The sequence below is a fragment of the Lygodium microphyllum genome, chromosome 26 (assembly GCF_053477565.2).
Source record: "Lygodium microphyllum isolate KBCC chromosome 26, Lygodium_microphyllum_v1.1.10, whole genome shotgun sequence".
NCBI classification, from domain to species: domain Eukaryota; kingdom Viridiplantae; phylum Streptophyta; class Polypodiopsida; order Schizaeales; family Lygodiaceae; genus Lygodium; species Lygodium microphyllum.
The window spans coordinates 48,483,737-48,494,983 of NC_141160.1; positions in this window are offsets into that span (position 1 = coordinate 48,483,737).

An 11,247-nucleotide genomic window follows, 5' to 3' on the forward strand; every position below is an offset into this window, starting at 1 on the left:
GCAAACACATCCAAATTTTCTTTCAACAAGTTATACAAGGTTGACAACTCCTCTTCTGGGAGGCTGCTACCCACCTTCAAATGGTGTTCAGTGCCATCTGCATCCACAAAGGTTAACTGCCTTTCACCTTCTACTTCACGGATGAAGGTCCCACGGACTGCTTCTGGGTACAAATCCGACTCCTTCAAGGAAGTGATGTCCTCTTCGGATGTCCCACTAGAACCAACTTCTTCTTTTGGTGGAGACTTAGGTTGCTCCTTGAGATGTTGAAATGGGATTAGAGCCGTTTTGGGTTTGGTTTCAAGATTAATTACCTCTTGGCGTGAAGACTCATCTTCTGATGACACATCCAAGAACGTCACATAACAGGGACCCTCTGATTTCTATTGGGTTTGTGGGACTGGTGCTTGTTGGCACGGTGCATCATCATCATCTTTCTTTGGCAAGGATGGGTGAGGGTGGCAAAAGCCACTGCTGAAAGATGGCTTGTTCTTCTTAACCCATTTCTTATAACGATTTTGCAAATGAGAAGATCCATTTACCAGACCAAATGGTACCATCGCCATTCTGTCCCATAGCATGATCTCATCTACTTCTAATGCCTCTGGAACGTCTTCTTCATATATATCCTCTTTGGGTGGGATAGACTCTTCCGTCTCGCTTTCATAACCTTCTTCTTCCATATCATATTCATCCTCTTCTGTCTCTGTCTCTGTCTCTGTCTCTGCTTCTGTCTCTGTCTTTGTCTCTGTCTCTGTCTCTGTCTCTGTCTCTGGAGCTCTGTAAGAGAAGAACATGTTCTTTGTTTCATCTTTTGCCTCTGTCTCTGGCTCTGCTATGGCCACGTAACAGGGAGAGCAGTACATCCATGCTTCTATCTCACTGTCAGAAGTGATTTCGGAAATCGTTCCTGGTTCAGGCAGGAAGTATTCTCCCATTGATAATGGCTTTGCATCTTTTGAAAGTCGGCTTACAGTATCCACTGTTAAGGAACATGCCACTGTTTTCTTGGGAAGGATCTGTTTGACAGCATCTTTGTCTGCTGATGTTCCATCCGTAGCCTCATTAGAAGAGTCAGAAGATAATTCCAAGGGGGTGGATCCATGTCCTTTTTGAGAACCATATAGCTTCAGCACCACTTTGTTGGGTCCTCGTCCCAAGGTCAAGGTTCCTTTGAACCAATCCATCCTTGCTTGGGCTTCAAAAAGCCACGGTCTGCCCAGTAACAGAGGGTAGGATGTACCATAAGAGTTTGGCTTCACCACCAGATAGGTTAGCCAATAATCTTTTCCAGCCATTGTAGTCTTCACATATGGGAGAATGCCCAAAGGCTTGATTCTGCTCTGATCCACCAGTCTGATGAGCCATTGGGTTGGTTGCACACCTTGTAGGCCTAGATCCTTCATTGTCACATCCGTCATAATGTTCACTGATGAACCACCATCAATCAGTGCATTTGCAATGAAGTAACCTTCAATCCACATGCCAGTCTCTGGGGTACCCGGATCTAGGAAGGCGTTAGCCACATCCACTTCTTTGATAGGCTCTGGAGCTTTGTTGGACTTTGTTGCTATTGAGGGAGCAATCCTTAATCCACGTCTTCTTGTCAATATACTTTTGAACCTTTTTCGGCAACTGGGAGACAACACCAATAATTGTCGAAATGTGAGATTTGGTTTAAAGGTATCTAGATCTCTGACCAAATCGTATTCCTTAATAGGATCCACTGGCTTCTCTAACCGGTTAGGGAATGGGGCAACACCCATTTTCATCTTTCCTCTTTCTTCCAATAGGGGCATCATGGGAACTTCTTCTGTCACTAGTGGCATCTCCTCCTCTTCTATCTCCTGGACCTCTGGTCCTGTCTCTATAATTCTCTGTGGCACTGTAGTGCTCTGTACGACACTGTCAGGCTCTGTTCTGTTCTGTTCTTCTGGTGGAAGATTGAACTTCACTGTTCTGGCAGGAGGATTGTTTTCTTTCTGGATAGGTGGTTCCTTCTTCTTTACACGTGTGATGACAACAACTTCCAATTCCACTAAATTGGAGGTAGGCTCTTGGGCCTTGGCCGGACTATCAGTAGCACTGTTTTTCACTGGGGCTGGGCTTGGACAGTCTTTTGCAGTGTGGCCTTCTCCTTTGCATCGACTGCATAAGGGCTTGTAATCCACTGACCTTCTAGGATTTGGACAATTTGGTGAAATGTGTCCTTTTTCTCCGCATCTGTAACACTCCACTTCTCATCTCTGACCACCGCCAGACTGTCTTCCTCTGTAACTTTGGGATGGAAATCTTCTGGGTCCGAAATTAGGACCAAACTCTCTAGGCTTGGGTCCAATACCCTGTGTTGTCATTTTGGATTCCGGCAAGTTGAATCTTGTGTATTCTTCCTTCCTTCTCCTATCATGCATCTCCTTCAGAGAGCAAATGTCCTCTGTATGGTTCTTCCGCAAACAGTAGGAACAGAAGGCTCCAGGAATGGTTGGTTTTCGTGTACATTTAGTGGCTAAATGGCCTGCTTGATGACACTTACCACACCAAGTATTTGACCACATTACATCTCTTCCTGCTCCTGCCACATTGGATATACTGGCAGTATTCACTTTCAGCGTCTGTAGCTGCTCTGTAATCACATCCATCAACTCCTTTTTAATATTTGCAACTGAGTTGGATAAGTAATCCTTCAAGCTTTCTCCTCCTGAGGCACTAGTAGTAGGGTTTTGAGGAGTCTCTGTAATCACTGCATAAACAGGTTGGGCTGGTGCAGAGGGATCTCTGTTCTGGTTCTGATTCAGAGCTCCTGTTTGAACTGTTGGCTGTTGGCTCCAATTAGTAGGGTTCCACTGTTGCTGCTGATTTGGCATTGGGGAAATTGGTTGGGACCATTGTTTTTGTGGTTGAACCATCATTTGAGGCATGGATTGTGGCCACTGTGGATTTGGTGCACTGTACTGTGATACTGGGGGCATCTGTTGGTAGGGGTAGGGAACAGTCCCTGGGACTGCATTTGGTGGGTACATCATTCCTGGCATCAAAGGAGGTAGGACTCATCTTCTTGGATTCATCGCCAATCTAGCTTCTACTTCATCGTACAGTCTTGCACCTTCTGTTGCAGCTTGCAGTGTGGCTAGTCTTTGCAGCTCCACAAACTTACAGACTTCTGGTTGTAATCCTCTGAGAAACACCCCCTTCTGAATGCCATAATCTAGATTATGGTTAGTCCATCTCTTCAGGATGGATTCTGGAGCCCCAAGAGGAACACCAAGGAAAAGGGAATTCTCTTGCAAGAAAATCTATCTTGTAACATCAACAAGCTTGTTTATTATGTTTTATATGATCACAATGAAGAAAAGAACACCAGGCACAAAAAATCTTCATGTAGCATCATGTAGATCTCCCACGAATTTGATAGAATCAACCATATTCTTCAATATCTTCACAAAATCTATCAATAGAACAAAGAAACCAAAGGAATACACCATCTTTGAATGGAAATACATCACATAGTATTCATCTTCAATATCTTCATAGTCTTCTCTCTCAATCTCTCATATACAATCACTCTGTTTTAGTAGAATTGGCTATCTCTGACTCTCTGTCTCTCTCTCTATCAATAATACATCATCTCCTCACTAAAATCTCTCAAAATCACACTCAATAATCCTTCTTAGGTCGTGGATACCCCTCCCAAGAGGTATGTCTGATATGAAGAGTCACCAGAGCCACTACAGTGTCCTTTCATAGCTCACTACTGTCACTTCACTTCAGTCTTCACTTGAGTCTTCAGCAGCTACTTCTTCCTCTTCTTTCAGCTCTTTTGCACTTCTATTCGCCTCTTTCCAAGGCTAGAAAACTTTTCCAAGCTACACTCTCATCCAACAGAACACATACAGAAGCATAAAGAACAGTCTACAGAACAATACTAGAACAGCTACAGTACAGAACAGAACAGAAATAGAAGCTCTACAGAAGACCTACAAAAGGTTACAGAAGGTCATCCAAACCTCATAACTCATACTTAGACCATTCCAAACTCTCAAAAACCATTCAATAATCTTTCACAAGATCTCAATCTTTATCAATCAATAACCCATCCCTCCTTACAGAAGACAATGAGAACAAAACAGAACAAAATAGAAGCTATACAGAAGGTATACAGAACCAATCAAAACCTATCAGAACATCAGAGAACCTCATATCTCCACTAATAAACATCATGAACTTCCAAAACACAATCAATATCATCCAAAACACTCTCAAACCACTTCCAAACCAATCAATCATCTCATAAAATCAACCATTCAGCTCTCAAAAACAACAAAAATCAACCAAAAAACAAGTGATTTCAACACTCAACATATCCCCACACTTAATAAGGAAGCGTCCTCGCGACCCAGGAAAAAGGGAATATAAGTTCATTCAAAAGCTCAACTTTGATCTTCAATATGTCTTCAAAAACAATCCATCCAACCACGACCCCAACTTATCACCTGTATCTGATATAAAAATACAACGAAAGGAAAAACCCTTTATACATTAACACTTCTTATCAAACTAAAAATTACAACAAACTTATAAAGGATATGAGAGTTTTCTTCTTCTTCTCCTGCATCAGCATCTTCAACTCTCCAACCACGACCCCATCACCACAATTCTTCAAAATGTAGCTCGCACGAAATCCAATCCAATAGGAAACCACCACGTTCTTTTTACATAAATGAACTCACAACACAAACAATACACACAACACAACCATCTGAATGACTCCTCTAAAAAGAGAGATTTTCATTAAAAATCAGCCACCATACATTGGAAAAGGTATCAATGAAGATGATCCCTCTTGAAAGATTGGTGATTTCGAAAACGATCCATAGACAAGGATTCATCTACAAATGTCTTGGGAGGATTTTGAAAAAACTGAAGGCAACACATCCTTTCCAACAGGACCAGGTATCTGCTAGGCAAACAAAGGGCATGAAAATACAATATATACAGCTGTTGGGAATCAATGCTCACATTGACATTCATGCACAACTTTGGAATAGGCTTGGAATCATTATGAGAGTGCCTATGCATATATGCCAGATACCAAGCAAAGTGAGCAGTTAATCTCACTGAAGGATCTGCAGACTGTGAATACTGCTGAGCAAAATGAATATAGTTCTGATAAGCTTGACTGGCAGCTGTCCATTTTCCTGGGATTACTGGCCAGTTTATCTGAGGTCCTGTAAGGGAATCATTCGAGCTCCATCCCCGTCTTCTGGAAATCTGATGATCAAACCCGTCATAGTCACTAACCAACTGAGGTGGTTGAGATATAGAAGTGTTAGGAGAGGGAAGTGGAATAAGGAAAAGTGGATGAAGAGAAGGGTAGGCAAAATCATAAAAGGAAGAAGAGTTTAAAGAAGGAGTGGCTGAAATTTGTAGGGAATCACTTAAAAAGGGTGTTAACTGATAAATAGGAAAGGTGGAAGGTACATGAATGGATGGAGAAGGACATGGTGGAGAAGGGGAATAGCAGGAGGAGATTGAAGAATCTCAACTTGTACTTCTTCCAATTGAATGAAAGCTAAAGAAATACCGCAAGGGGTGCCAATTTTGGGGCCAACAAGGTGTCTACTGTCCAAGAATGTTATGGTAAAGTGTGTATTTCATTTTATGTGTATTTATTTATTGCTGTAATTAACTCTTAAATCAGGTTATCACCACCCATTCCAAGAAGGAAGGTTGGTTTCAGTAAGAGCAAAGTTAGCATTAGGAACATCTAGAACAACAAGACGATGGCTAGAAACAGTCTGCTTGTTGGGACTGGATGGTGATGGGCTGTAGTCGATGATGGCTCGATAACAGATGGTGGCTGGCTGATGGTTGAAATATTGGGGGTAAAGGCGCCTTTGCCTAGCCTCCCGTGTATTACTACACTGACAGTACCCACTACTGCACACTGCAGGTGGCGGGCGCCCGTCACCTATCCTCAATAAAGGAGCAGTATGTAAAAATGGAAATTTGAGGAAAAGAGGAAGGTTGGAAAAGAAGGGGTATAATGGTTGTGGAATTAGATTGACAAAGGGAAAGATATATATCATATCGGTGAGCCATTTGTTGGTAATACAAGAGGGTAGGAACAGAAGGTCCTAAGAGAGATCTTCTATGATAGGCATCAAAAAAGGTAGAATCAAACGGATTATGTTTTGAAAGATAAGCTAAAAGATCCACCCTCAGTTGATTAGTACTCTGGGCATAGGTAGGGGCTGTGTTCTGTCTTTGATTCAGGACCACAGAATCAATCATGGTATGCTAGGAATTATCAGGACAATCAACCACTTTGGAGGAGTAACTCTGGAACATGTCATCTATGCACAACTCCAAATGGTTGACATACAAAACAGCTTGTAGAACCACGTCTCCCATATACCATGCCATATCCACCTCATCTGGAATCAACAAGTCTCCTCGTAGATACATGTAGGATATCAACATGGTATCTGTCGTGACAGAATCTTCAAACACCATCCTTACCACCTCTGCCAGCAACTCAGCAGACCAAGCCCCACTCCATCCATTCTCTGGAAGAGGTAAATCCATCGTGGAAAGCTTCATGTAGAAGGCCAACTTCTGTAATTGGTAGTGGACAAAGAAAGAATGGTCTGGTGGAACATATTCCTGAAACTGCTCAAATGTAGACCATAGCAAGTCCATTCTAGATTGCAATCTTTCCACTTTATCTTGGAAGAGAGGACACAAGGTAGCTTGTTTCTGAAGAGCAGCCAAGTCCTGCTGTGAGAGAGAAGGAATCAAGGGAACATTAGGGCTTGGAGGAACAGACCGGGACTTTGCCAGTTGATCTTGCAACTGCTTGATTTGGGAGGCTTGGGATTCCACTGTGTCATTAGTAGTCTGTAAGGCTGAAATTTTGTCATCTAAAAGAGTTTGGAACTCCTGCGCTTCTCTAGACATCCTCTCCGTCTCCTCTGAAAGGCTAGTAACCTCTGATTGAGCTGTTTGACCATGGAAATAACTCCAAAGACTGCGCATACCCATCCCACGAAACCAGGTTCGTTAAAAAGGGGAATTTAAGTGCAGTGAGGGGGAATTAATCTAATGAAAGGTTCATTTTAATAAATTATTAAGAAATGGGTGAAGTTTTATTAAGTGATAAACCTTATAAAAAAAACGGTGGTTCCTTCTTAAAAATTTAATTACCAATTATTAGGTTAAAGCGGTGCTTTAATTCGAATCCCGGACTTCGATACCCAGACTGGGTCTCTAAATGCAAGTTTATTAATTACAAATTAAGGTGATGTGGAGCGCTTTTTTGCCAGCGCGTGCTCTTGTGACGGCTGGTTCATTTTAATTAAAAATATTAAAGTGCCTCTTTAGCGCACTTAGCGCGTGCCAAGTGAACGGTTGGTTTATTTGTATTTAAAAAAATGGTGTGTTTAGCGCGAATGCACGTGCCATGGTGGTGTTTAGGTTTCATTTTTTATTATTTGTTTGTTTGTTTGTTTTTGTTTTGTTTTTTAGTTTTATATTAACCGTGGGTTTTGGGGTAGCTGAAAAAAATAACAAATAACAGGAAAAATACCTAGTAGTGGGTGTATGTAAATGCAAAGAATGCCCTCTCCTCAATCCAAAAATGTATGGATGTTTTTTCTAGATATTTAGTTTGTGTTTGGATGAAAAAGGTTTTTTATGTTTTATTATGTGTTTTTTTTATTTTTTTAAAGGAATTTAGGTATGAAATGAAATATTGTGACAGCTTAGAAAAATATACAAAAAATAAGTAAAAATGTTAATGGAAGTGTTAGGAATTTTTCGGAAATGAATTTGGAATTTTTTAGCATGTTTAATGAATTTTTTTCATTTGTTTGGGTATTTTTAAAAGATTGGGGAATTTTAAAATGGTCGGAAATGTTTTTTCTGAAATTGACAGGTTTAGAAAATATGGCCATGGGTTGCAAAAATAAAAGGAATTTGTCTAGATTTTTTTGTATTTTTTGCAGAATTTTTAAATGAGTTTGTTGAATTTTTCAATGTTTTTTGTTTTGTTATTAGTTTTTTTTTTAATTTTATTTTGGTGTTTTTAAAAGGGTTTGCGGGTTGTTGAATAAAAAATCTGGGAAAATACCTAGAAATAGGCTGCGTGGCAGCTGCGTGTCAGCAACCAGCTAACTAGCTCCCGCACCCGCGCACGATCAATCACGAACAATCACACTCGCACGAACAGCCACGTGCGTACACACCTACGCGCGTGTCGATGCCACGAGGGTGTCGACGGGTGGGATGGGGTTTTAGGGAGGGGGTTGCTGTGGTTCAGCCGTGCAACGGGGCTGCAGCATGGGACAGGGGGCTTACAGGGGGGAGGGGGGTTAGGTGAGGAGGACCGGGGGCTTGGGTGGGGATGGGGTGGTGATGGTGGGAAAGGGGGCTTGTGTGGGGGGTGTGTTAGTGGGGGGGAAAGGTAAGTGATGGGGAAAACAGGGGTTTAGGTGGGGAGGTGTGTGATTGCTGGGGGTGTGAATGGGGGCTAGGTTGGGGGGTGGGGGGAAGTGTGTTTGAACTGGGGGGAATGGGGGCTAGGTTGGGGGGTGGGGGGGAGTGTGTTTGAACTGGGGGGAATGGGGGCTAGGTTTGTGTGTTTGAACTGGGGGGAATGGGGGCTAGGTTGGGGGGTGGGGGGGAGTGTGTTTGAACTGGGGGGAATGGGGGCTAGGTTGGGGGGTGGGGGGGAGTGTGTTTGAACTGGGGGGAATGGGGGCTAGGTTAGGGGTGGGGGGAGTGTGTTTGAACTGGGGGGAATGGGGGCTAGGTTAGGGGTGGGGGGGAGTGTGTTTGAACTGGGGGGAATGGGGGCTAGGTTAGGGGTGGGGGAGGGAGTGTGGGAGGCCAACGGGCGGGAGGTCAACGGGCGGGAGGTCGGCGCGGACGAGGACCTGGCAGAGGGCATCGACCTGGCAGAGGGCGTCGACTTGGCAGAGGGCGGGGCGTCGAGGACGAGGCGAGCGGCCTGGAGGCTGGCGGCTAACGGCAGGCGTGGCTGCAGAGGACGGGGGCTGGCGTAGAGGAAGGCCGGGCGGGCGCTGACGACGTGGAGGCGCCGACGGCTGCGACTGGCGAAGGGGGCGGCTCGGGCGGGTAGGGCAGGGCGTAGTCGATGTGGCCGCGGGCGGCAAGGCGGTGGCAACCGGCTGCGAGGCTGGCGAGAGCGGGGAGGAGAGAAGGAGGAGAAGAGGAGGAGGGGAGGAAGGGAAGGAGAGAGGAGCAGAGGAGGAGGGGTTGGAGAGGAGGGTGGAAAGGGAGGAGGAGGGGAGGGAAGGGAGGACGCAGGACAGGGAGGGAGAAGGAGAGGAAGGAGACGATTGGGGTAGGGAGGGGTCGTGAGAGGGGAGGGGGGATAGGGAAGGGTGAGGGGTAGGGGTTAGTGGGCAGGGTAGAGTTAGGGGTAGGGTTAGTGGTTAGGTCATAGGGGGGGTGCCCAAGGGGTGGGGTAGGGGGAGGGCCCAAAAAGGAGGCGTACCCTCCCATCCCGCGCGCGTGCGTGGGGCAGGGGTAAAAAAAATTTGCCGTGACGGGATTGAAAGGGCGTCCGAATACTGGGACGAGGCACGCGGATGTGACCGGGGCGCGTTAAGACGCGTAAAATCGAAAACGGGTGCATTCACGCGCGGGACGGGGCGCGCAAAAACACATAAAAATAAAGAAAATTTAATATCTCCCAATCCGGACGTCAAATCGAAATGTCGTAAAAACAAAAAATGGGCAAGACGGCAGGGGGAAGACAGGGAAAATATGCAACGGAGGTTCCGGGGGGGTAAAGGATGGTCACGTGCAAAAAACACAAAAAACAGATCCAAAAACGCAATTAAAAATTAATATCGAAAGATCCGTGCATCGGAACGAGGTGCAAGAAAAAGGAAAAATGTGCAGAAAGACGTGCTCGACAATCGTATCACATCAAAACATAGTTCTCAGATAAGACGTGTTCACGTGGGAAAAACCCAAAAAATAAACCCGAAAATGGGATCGGAAATTAATATTGGACGAACCGTTCACCGGAATGACATGCAGTAAAAAGGAAAAATGTCCCAGGAAAGGGGTGGCACAGGGTTGTCATGTTAAAACGCATTTCCGGTGGAAGTAGGAGGGGTTCTCATGCAAAAAACACCAAAAAGACGTCCAAAAAACACATTTAAAAATTAATAATAAAAAATCTAGAAGGCGAAAGAGGGTGGAGGAAAAAGGAAAAAGGTGGGGGAAGGCACGAGGGACACGACTGTCAAATCAAATTGGAATTCCGATGCAAATAGGGCAGGTTCATATGAAAAAATGTCAAAAAGACACACGAAAAAGTCTCGAATAACCAGAAAATTAATATTGGACAAATCATGCATCAGAATGACTTGGAGTAAAAAGAAAAAATGTCAGGGAAAAAGTGGTTGTCAGGGCTATGATGTCAAATCACGGTTCGGAAGCAAGAAAATTGCATTCACATGGAAAATCGACTAATTTGCGTAAAATGCTTCAAAAATTAATAACTCGAAAACCATGCACCGGAACAAGGGTAGGTAAAAAGGAAAAATGGTCAGTTCAAAAGGAGGAACATGGCTATAAGGTTGGATGTGGATTGTGATGAACGTAGGGTACATTCACATGGCAGGACCACAAAATCAGAAAATGAAGGAAAACTGCAAGGGAACAGCCCCAAGGGCGGGGTGAAACATAAACGAGTGAGTGGGAAGGGACCCTATTAGGGTAAAAACAAGGCATGGCATAGAGGCACTAGCAGGTTGAGGCATATGCAGAGGGGTATGCAATGTAGACGCGCAGGGATGCGTCCCCACACTTAAAACCTTAACGGATAGGGTTAACCGAGCAACAGGGACCTAGGACCACGCCACAGACCATCCACTAACGTCCCCACACTTAAAACATGATCGTCACTGAGAAACAGAGTGTAGGGGTAGAAAAACTTGGCCCATGTTGTCGGGAATCAAGGTTGATTGTCAATGGCCCGTCCTGTGTTGTTGTCGGCTGCAGGAGGTACCAAGGCATCTTCACAGCACACATCCGTCATGGCAGGGACCATGCGGCAGCACCCAGGGAGGTAGTTGGTTGAAGGGATCGTAAGAAATTTGTCGATGATAAGGAATGTTGCACTCAACTCACAATCACTTAAATGAAATGAAAGAACTGTCACTCGCCCCAGGACTAATATCACTCGAGGAATAATGATTGAAACCCATATCG